Here is an 11,044-nt window from a genome sequence, read left to right as displayed (position 1 = left end):
CTATTGTAAAGGCATGGACCAGGCTGTGTTTTCAGCCTAAAGAGAAACGGAAATGAGTGAAGAAAATGCAAGAGGGAGGGAGGCTGAAGCCGGGGTGGAGAAATTTCAGGTTGACTGCAGGAGGGAAAGTGAGGTTTCCATGGCCCCAGAGCCAGTCGGAGTGTGCATTGGTGTTTTTCCTTCATGTGTGTCTACGTGAAGGTATTGGAACCCCTGGAACTGGAGTTACAGCCGTCTGTGAGCTGCCACATGGGTCCTGGGAATTGAACCCAGTTCTTCGGGAAGAGCAGCCAGTGCTCTTAACCCTGAGCCATCTCTCCTGCCCCATGACGATAGTTTTAAAGAGCACAGGTGCCTTGTGTGGTCCCCCAGTTTAGACTTATCTGATTGTTTCTTTATGGTTTGCTTCCAGTCACACATTTTCCCAAGAACACTACTCTAGCACCATTGTGTCTCTGCTGGTGCCACATCACAGGGACTGTGCAATGTCAATCTGAAATTTTCATGTTAAATGTTCAGCAGAGTATCAGGGCACATATGTATGACGATATCATGACAAAAACCATTACTTTGTGTGCTGACCTAAAACACTAATTAGAAGTATTACTTAATAGTTTTGCTTTTTATTGTTGAATGGCGACTATGGTCTGTTTCTCAGTCAGAGAAGCCTTGGCAAACTGGATCCTCAGAAACAATAGCGCAGCCCTGCCTCTGTTTCTCAGAAAGCAATTACAGATTTCTCTTTCTCGTCCTTATCGTGAAAGACTGGTGCTGATGTGCTTGGACGTTTAAATATTGCAGGGGCTTCTCTGTGACGCCTTGTAATCAGGAGGATTCAATTGTGCTGGAAGTCTGTGAGCGCTAATTAATCATCCTTCTCCAACTACAACCGCTTACCAATTCAGAACACAGAGAGCACTGCTAGACGGCTTTATGGCTGGTGATGCCAGAGGATGCGGCTAGGTCTTCTGCTTCCCTTGCCTCGGCAGGACTGTCCCCATTCTCAAAGTGCTGACCTTGCCATTCTCAGACCTTTCTGGAAAAGCTGATAGCAGACATTGCCAGAGGAAGGCCTATTGTGTGTTACTGACCGTGGGAATGTGACACAGCCATGTGACCACATACGTGACCACATATGTGCAGCTCTGCTTGGACAGGCTGAGTGCACGTGAGGAGGCCAAGGCTGCAGCCAATGGCCCTGCTTTCTGAGTCATGGGTCCTAGGACCGCCCTGTCCCTCAGTGATGCTATCCCAGGAAAAGGAGTGAGAAGCAGCCAGAAAGCACAGGTAGTAGCACTGTGCCCTGGAGGTTCGGAGTAAGACTTTGAGGACGCTCTTGCTATTCAGTTTCCATGCTGAGTTTCCGAGCTGAAGCAAGAAGGAATGCAGATGGGGGAGCCTGCTTAAAGCATGATGTAGGGGCTGCCATACTGTCTGAGTCACATCTTGTTAATGAATCCTAAAGTTTACCAGCGATGTTAACTTCCACTTTTCATCTGGAAAATTCCATTGAGGAGGAAAACATCTGCAAGCCTTGACAACATATTTAGACAGTTATTAAGCTGGTTTGTCTTGTACTGTTTTCCTCTGTGTGTGTGTGTGTGTGTGTGTGTGTGTGTGTGTGTGTGTGTGTGTGTGTGTTGTCTCTGTGTGTCTATAGACGCATGCAGGCCTAACGTAGGCTCGCTCCCCTGTTTCTCTACCTTACAGTTTGAAGCAGGCTCCCCCACTGAACCTGAGGCTCACGAACTCTACTTGACTGACAGGCCAGTGAGACCCAGGGTCCTTCTGTGTCTTCACCTCCCCAGGGCTGAGACTACAGTCGTGCTCTCACTCTTGGATCAATTCATGTCCTTGTGCTGCGTGTAAAGCACGTATGTTACTGATTGAGCTCTCTTTCCAGCCCTCCACTCTTTCCTCCTCCTAAACTGAATTTCAAATGAAATCTACATATTAACCTGTGCAGAAAGGCATAAGAACTGTGCATACTTATGGGAATTGTGAGATGTTCTGATATATGTGCATATTATGTGATGTCCAAGCTGACTGAGAGCTATGTATCTCCCTTAGCATTGGTCAGTGATGATGATGAAAGCATTCAGAATCCTTACGTCACCATTCTAGCCATGATGCTCGCACTAGCCCACGAGAACTGCTTACAGTGATTACAGTGATTATATAGTGAATATTATGTATTATATTCACTATAACTCTGAACCCATCAGTTAACTTTCCCCAAATCCTACATTTTTTTATATTGCACATATGAGTGACATCTAGTGGTATTTTCCTTCCCATGTCTGGCTTATTCCCAGTTCACACAATGCTCTCCAGCCCTGTCCATGTCTGTAAAAGGCAGGGCCGTGGTGTTTCCCGTGGTGGAATCGTGTCCCATTGTGCATACATATACAGTCTCTTTAACCACTCATCGCTAATGGACACCCGGGTTGATTCCATTTTTCAGTGAACACAGGTGTGGAGATGTCTCTTCAACACACTGATGTTGATTTCAGTTCCTTTGGTGATATATATGATTTGAAGGACCACAGTAAGTCCCGTTGTAGTCTTTGAGGGACTCCTCCTATCTTGCTTTCCGTAATGTTTATTGCTCATTTATATATTCCCACAGCAGTGAGCAAAGATTAAGATTCTTGTCAGAACTTTCTATCTTTGATCTGAGTGTGTGTGTGTGTGTGTGTGTGTGTGTGTGTGTGTGAACACATGTGCATCCATTTTGTGCTTGTGGAGGTCAGATGTCAATGTCAGGCATATCCATCCATTGCTCTCCACCTCATCATTTAAAATTAAGAAGTCTATTAATCTCTGAGTGTGTATGTGTAGGCTATGCATACCCAGGTATGAGTGTGGTGGTGTGTGTGTGAAGAGCAGAGGACAGGGCTGGAGCGATGGCTCAGTGGTTAAGAGCACTGATTGCGGGGTTGGGGATTTAGCTCAGTGGTAGAGCGCTTGCCTAGCAAGTGCAAGGCCCTGGGTTTGGTCCCCAGCTCCAAAAAAAAGAAAAAAAAAAAAGCACTGACTGCTCTTCCAGAGGTCCTGAGTTCAATTCCCAGCAACCACATGGTGGCTCACAACCATCTGTAATGAGATCTGATGTCCTCTTCTGGTGTGTTAGCTACAGTGTACTCATATAAATAAAAATAAATCAAAAAAAAAAAAAAAAAAAAAGAAGAGCAGAGGACAACTCTGTTGTGTTGCTTTTCTCCTTCCAGCTTGGTGTGAGTTCCAGGGATTGAACTCGCACCGCCAGGCTTTCTGGCAAGCACTTTTAATGTCTCACCGGCCCTTTCCACCTAACTTTTTGAGATAGTGTCTCCACTGGACCCGAGGCTGTCTGGCCGAGAAATGCCTCCTCAGAGGTGGGACTGCAGATGTGTGCTGCCATGCTTGGGTTTTCATGGGTGGTGGGGATTGAACTTGGTTCCTGTCTTTGTGCCTCCTGAGAGACTCTCAGACTGGGTCATCTCTGCAGGCTTGAGGATAGCACACCAAAGGAGGAGCCTCTCAGAAGGGCCAAATGACGGAAGCAGAAGAAGCTTCCTGAACAACACAAAGGAGAAGATACCTAGCTAGGGTGAGGTGATGTCTTGGAGGGTGTGAGCAGCAGGGGCAAGGCAGAGAGGAGGTGTGCTGCAAGCATGGGCTGTCTGTGCTGGGTGGAATGTGGTCTCGGGGTGGGGATGATGGTCAGGGCTTGACCCTTCAGCCTCTTCTTCCTGTACTGCTCAATTAGACTTCATAGTGATTGCATCACATCTTAAATGATGCTTCAGAGGAAGACCCACTGTGTGCTTTGGAAGAGAGAGACCCACTGTGTGCTTTGGAAGAGAGAGAGACCCACTGTGTGCTTTGGGAGAGAGAGACCCACTGTGTGCTTTGAGAGAAAGACCCACTGTGTGCTTTGGGAGAGAGAGACCCATTGTGTGCTTTGAGAGAAAGACCCACTGTGTGCTTTGCATGTGTGTGAGAGAGAATGTGTGTGGAAATACTTGGCTGTAGTAAAGGGTAGAGGATGTTCCCTTACTTCTAAGTCACCCTACATTGAGACTTGGGGTATTGTTTTCTGAGCCCAGCACTAGGTGATCAATGAATGTTGAAGCTTGAACAAGTAAAGCTATCTTGTCTGTCTGTCTGTCTCTGAGACGGAAATCGAGCAAAGAATGTTCACAGGAGAGGAAAAAAAATGCAACAGGCCACCATACAAGATCTGGATTGCTTTGTTCAGACAACAGCTACTCAGGACCCGTGGCTCAGAAACGCCCTCCTTCTTATTCTCTGCAGGGCTGGAGACATACGATTTGGAAGTAGGAAATGAAGGAAAGAAAGGAGCCGCTGCTCAGCATATTAATGGGACACGTGACTTGCTGAGAGCAGCAGCTGGAAACACAAGAGCAGTCAGAGGTGCCTCCCCTTCATCCTCCCAGGTTCTGATGGTGCCCGTGAACCTCTCCTCCCTGGCGGGCTAGCACAGCCCCTGTGCCTTCCACGCTCCTCTCTATACTGATGAAGGCCACAGTTCTCCCTCCTGTTCGGGCATCTCTACCCAGATATCTTGTTCAAATTGTCCTTCCTCTCTCCACCATCAAAACGGCCCTAATTCTACAGTCCACCTTATCCCTACCCTTGCCAAGCACCACCTTGTCCTCACTTTTTCTGTGCCTGTGTGGGTGTTTTGCCTGCATCTATGTCCCTATACCACATGTGTGCAGTGCCCATGGAGGCCAGAAGAGGGCGTCAGATCCTGTGGCGCGGTTGCTAGCTTCTATGTGGATCTTGAGAGCTGAACCTAGAGCCTCTTGAAACTCAGCTTCTTAACTTCTGAACCATCTCTGCAGCCCCCTGTATTCCTTCTTCACCTATCCCTCATATCAATTCAGTGCAGGACCTAGCCCAAGCCTGGCTTCTGTCTTTACCAGTCTTATCTGGTCAAGGCAACATCTTCTCTCTTTCGGACTGCTGCAGGAGGCCGGTGTGGACCTTCCCATTTCCCCTGACCTCCGACAATGTTCTCAGCCCAAGGGAGGCCTTCAACAATGTTCGGATCCTGATTCCTCCTGCCTGAACCCCTTTCACGCTCCCCCATCACCTGAGAGTTAAATCTGAATTTCTTCTCACGCGGGGATGACACTGGCTCCTGGCTTATCCAGCCGATCATCCAGGAACATCTAGCCTCTTCACTTTTTGGCTTATTTTCTTTCTGAGATAATGCGGAGCTGTTCTGGCTTGTTGTATCTTACGTTTGCCTTTTCCTGTACCTGACATGCGCCACTCTACAGCCTCTCTGACCTCTACGGTCAATCAAAAAAAGCGGTTGCTAATCAAGGTGTGTCATGCCTTCATGTGCACAGTCCTCTCCTGCAACACTGAGCAGGGCCAGAGTGGATTTGCAGTTGTCTACTGGCCCGCATCCCTAAAGTCCCAGCAGAACGCCTCCCACTTAAATGCAATAGTAGGAGAGAAGTAATAAAGCGAACGCCTTTTAAAGATTTTAGGTGGGTAAGGAGACACTGACGGCATACACCTCCACAAACAGATGCTCCAGGATACACACACACACACACACACACACACACACACACACACACACCCGTGTGTGTTATCTACTTATCTGAATAGTTAAGCCAGGAGCATCTACAGAAGTACCTTCAACTCCTGACTCTGAGGGTAAGGAGGTCACTTGGGGGTTCCTTTAGAAAGTTCCTGCTTTCTCTCCCTGTCATAGGCTGTGCGGTGCAGCTGGAAGCTCCCTTCTAACACTTTTGCTGAAGCTCTCTGGTCAGGGTCTTGCTGTGTTCTTATCTTCCACAGAGAATATACTTGGAATCAGAGTGTGGGAATGTTGTGGTAAAAATAAAAAAGTGGCAGAACTGGTTCCCGGGGGTACCCTGGCGGTCACACTCTCTCCATAGTTCTGGCTCTGGCGGGCCATTTGAAGCAGTGCTAATTTATCTCAGATTAGTATCTCTCCCCGGGGCTCTCTGCTAGCTGAGAACTCTCTGGTTCCAGCTACCGGTAAAACTGTGGTTCTAGAAGTCTAGCAGCAGCTGGCCTATTGCGGCTCCCTGCCAGACTCTGCTTACACTCCCAGCAACTGCCCCCTGGTAGTTAAAGTTTAAACTCCCAACTACCCAGTAGAATCAAGACTCAGAAAACCATTACCCAACAGTCAGATTTATGTGTTAAATTCTCAATCCACAATACATCCACAGAATAAATTCACTGCCAATTAATAAAGATAGAAACCGCCTACCTAAACAAGATAAAATTGACCTAGACCACCTGGATCGGAAATATCCTCCTCCTGTCTCCATCTTCCTCCCTCCCTCCTCCTTCTCCTCTTCCTCCTCTCTTCTTCCTAGACTTTTCGTCGCCTATGCTTCCTTCTCATCCAATGATAGGCCTCACCTTATCCTGGACCCGCCTTGCTGCATAATGACATCATCCTACACACCACCCTTTCTGTTTAATTAAAAAAATAACTTTTTTCAACAAATATAAGCTGTTATCAGATAGTATACAAGCTAGCCAAGATGTAATACAGATTTTAAGCCTTTCTTTTTTTTTTTAAAGATTTATTTATTTATTACATGTAAGTACACTGTAACTGTCTTCAGACACATCAGAAAGCATCAGATCTCATTACAGATGGTTGTGAGCCACCATGTGGTTGCTGGGATTTGAACTCAGGACCTCTGGAATAGCAGTCAGTGCTCTTAACCACTGAGCCATCTCTCCAGCCCAATTTTAAGCCTTTCTTAAGCTAGACTAGATAACTAAATATTCTGTTTAACTAATGAAATGTTGGACTGGGTGTTAGGTATATGTTAGACTTCTAAATTACAAAATGATAATAGTTGCGCTCAGCTTACATTTGAGAGAAAAGTTTTCTCCTTTAATTAGACAGAAAGAGTGAAGTGTAGGTTGATGTCATTATGCAGGTGAAGGCAGACAAGATAAAGCGAGGCCTGTCATTGGAGGAGAAGGAAGGGAGGTAGGAACAGCGGTTTTAGAAGGAGAGGGAGGGGTGGAGCGAGGAGGAGGGAGTTGAGAGAACATGGAGGCAGATGTTAAGATTCCTCTCTGCACATATTACAGGTTGTTATGACTGTTCTTAAGGGATGGATATATACAAGATTTTGTGTTGTCTAGATGGGCAAATTATATCTTATCAGTTGGATCAGAGGATATTGTGTGATGTGTTATTTCATGTGGTGACTTAATTGAGTTCAAGAGAGTGTATGGTTGTCGGACGCACCCGGGCTCACCACAGAATTGGGATGTGTATGCCTGGCGTGGGAAAACCAGCCAAGAGAGCTGTGAGAGAGGGCAGGGTGGCCTGACAGGGTGCCGAATTGGAATGGCTCGAAGATAGCGGGTCAGAAAGTAGACGGGGGGCAGCATGGAGATACTGAGATAAGCTAACGCTAGTTCCAATGGCCCACCGGAGCCATAACTAGCAAGGGAGCGGGACAGCAAGGGAGTGAGACCGCCAGGGAACCGTTCTGCCTATTTTATATTTTTACCACAATGTGGGAAGGGAATGATTTGGAGTTGAGGCTGATCTCCAAGAGACTGAGTATCCTCTGAAAACAAGAACTGGGATTTGTAGGGTAGAAGCACAAAGAAGGGACATTAACATAAATTTGAAAACCTGGAGGCAGAACTCATGGTACTCTCTGCGGATGGCATCTGAAGCCCCTTAGCTCCCTTCAAGTCCGAGCCTCGTGTTACCCTGAAGCCACTTTCTTAAGGAACATGGCTGCATACTTTGATTAGGAGAAGACAAATAGAACAGCTGGGCTTGTGACTAGGGGTGCTTCTGTTATTTCCATAGAGGCCTAAGGAAAGACTTACCCTCCTGTTGAAAGTCTAGCAGAGTTTCCCCTGGGCACTGACTGCTGGAGCATTGCCAGGGGCAGAGGCCTCTTGGGACAGGGCCTTGAGCAAAGAGAGGTTCATTGCGGTCATTCTCAACAATGCAAAGGTTAGCAGTGAGGGTTAGAGGAAGCGGGCGGGGGAGGGGGAGACATGGAGTTTTCTGGATAAACTGGTCAGGAAAGAGAGGCAAGTCGTCAGTCCTTTCTTTGTGCTGGGTTCACATGTCACTTCATGCATTCCCTCGATCATCTCACAGTGGTGGCAGTATCAGTGTCTACTAAAGGCATATAAATGAAGAACCACAAAACTAAGCCCCTTGTCCACATCCTTAGCTCTCAGCCTTTCATGTTCTCTCTACACTGCTCCCTGCCCCCCTTTCTCTATTATGACAGGAAAAGGTTTTCATTTACTTCCCCTTTACCTTTTTTTTTTTTTGTCTGCCATGGTAGACTCTACCCTGCATCAGCCTCCATCGAGGATGAAGGATGGATGGGGTGGGAGGACAGGAGAAACTTCGAGTTACAACTTAAGAGGAAGATGGACCACTTTTACTTCATGCTCTTTCTGAGAGAAAGAATCCAAACTCTTCCTTAAGAAAACGTGTCATCTCTTAAAAAAGAGATTGGTGGGTTAGAGTGAAAAATATCTTCCTAACCCAATTGTGTCAACAGTGATCAGGAAGCAATGAATAAGACATGGCTGGCAGTCGCAAGGACAGGCTGCTCCGGTTGGTGTCACGATCACCAGGCTTTGAATTGCAAGGCTACAGAACAGATTTTCAGTGAACATGCAGATATATGGTTCACATGCATGATGTTTTTTTGCAGAGCTAGAAAATACCCTTTGGGTAAAAGATTAGGCTTGGAAAGGAAAGGGATTTGCCATCCCTTAGCCTTCCATTAGGGGGCAGTAACTATTGGATGAAAACAGGTTTTATCCAGGAACAAGAAGGTCACCTCCTGGCATAGCTGACTCCACTGTGTGGAGCATGTTCATCTTCTGTGTGTCTTCATGTACCATGAGGCAAACCAAGTCAGCCCATGTAGTTTAAGACTTTTGTTCTGCAGTTGATTCCATTGTCTTGGTGGTCTAGAGAATGCTCACCCCACTGCCTGATGCCAAACAACACCAGCACTTACTAGTTGTATTAGATGCCCACAACTCAGTTCTCTCCCCTTTCTTGGACATATGGAACTTGTGCTTTCTTGCCTCTCCACCAGTTGGTTGTAAAAATGTGACAGAAGTTAGCCAGTATGCTAGGGACAATGTGTGGCACTAATCAAAATGCAGGGCTGTGGATCCCAGTCCTAGCTGATACATTCTGCACCAGTGCTCAGGGATCATCGCAGAAGACAGAGAGGAAGATTGTAGGAGCCAGAGGATCAAGGATTTGCCATGGGACTGTGTCTCCCACAACTGTCAGAACTTACACTCATGAAGTCTCAGTAACATGGCTGTCTAACCATGAGCTGAACAAGAACATGCCAAAGTGAGTAGGGGAAAGCCCATGAGACCTCAACTCTACATCAATAACTATAAGCAACTAAGGAATTCTGGGAGCCGGAGAAATGGTCTTCCTCAGGGAAGGGTGTTCCAATGATTATCCAGTACCAAAGGGTCGTTCCTGAAAACATGCATGCAAGTAACATTAGACAGGCTGAGCAGATCGTATCTACGTCTTTAAGAATATCTCTCTTATATACATAGATATGCACATAACAGCAAATAATGGGAAAGAGGCCACGGATTTGAAAGAGAGCAGGGATGGGTATGTGTGAGAGTTTGGAGGAAATGGAAGGGAAAATGAAGTAATTATATTACAATCTCAAAAGGTAAGAGAAATCATTTATAAACATAGTGTCACTTTCCGGGGAAAGCATGTAAGAGCTAGTACATGTTTCGTCTTTCTTCACCATGCTGAACCACAAAGAATCATGTTAAGACAGAGGTGCTCAAGATGCTTGGGATGGCCATCAGCTACTACACAATGGACATCTGTTCTGGAGAACCACCGGTATCTGCAGCTGAATAATGGGGAACAAAACTAAACACTCATTGTGCTAATGCCCTGAGATTTCTCGTGATGTTTATTATCATAGTCTAAAGTAACCTATCCTACTATATTCATAGGTGGACACACACACACACACAAACACACACACACACACACACACACACACACACACACACACACACACACACACACGGCCAAAGAGACATATAAAATAAGCTACTTGAATGAGAAATGCTCCCCATAGGGGGGACACGACAGCACTTCATCACAAATTGGTGGCACTGTTTGGGGGAGATGATGAACCATTTAAGGCTGAGGTAGCCTTGCTAAATAAAGTGCGTCACAGGGGACAGGCTAGAGAGTTTATAGTTTCACTTGACTTTCAGTTTGTTCCCTGTTCCTTGGTGTGTATGGTGGTTTGAATAAGAATGGCCCCCAAAGACTCATGTGCTTAATGTGGGGTCAGAGGGAGTGGTGCTGTTAGCAGGTATGGCCTGCTTTGAGGAAGGGAGTCACTGGGGGTCAGCTTTGAGGTCTGAGAAGCTTGAGACTGTATCCGTCTGTATCCGTCTTCCTGCTGCCTGTGGATCAAGATGTAGACCTCTCAGCTCCTCCAGCACCACGTCTGCCTGCACGCCGCCATGCTTCCCACCATGACAGTAATGGACTAAACCTCTGAAACTGTAAGCCAGCCCCAGTTAAATGTCTTTCTTTGTAAGAGCTGCTTGGTCATCGTGTCTCTTAGCAACAATAGAAACTCTTAAGTAAGATGGCGCCAATGCAGTGCGATCAGCCAGCTTCCTGCTTCCGCCGCTCCCACTCATGCTGTCCCTGCCATTATGGAAGCTATCTCTCTGGAACAGTAAGACTAAACAAACCTTTTCTCTTCAGCTGCTCCTACCCTACCACAGCAATAGAAAAATAACCAACACGGGCTCTAACTTTTTTCCAATAGAAACAAATCTCATAGACCACAGAGGTTCAGAAGTGACTCCTTCTCTGTCTTTCTCCACCAGCTGCTGAACTGGGGCACCTGCAGCCTCATCCTCGTGGACTCCTGATGCAGTCACTTCTCGATGGCTACTGCTTACATTTAAACACACTCCCCTTTGTTCTACCCTGGCCCCACAGTGT

The sequence above is a fragment of the Rattus norvegicus genome, chromosome 14 (assembly GCF_036323735.1).
Source record: "Rattus norvegicus strain BN/NHsdMcwi chromosome 14, GRCr8, whole genome shotgun sequence".
In the NCBI taxonomy this organism is placed as follows: Eukaryota; Metazoa; Chordata; class Mammalia; order Rodentia; family Muridae; genus Rattus; species Rattus norvegicus.
This window is presented reverse-complemented; position numbering follows the sequence as displayed.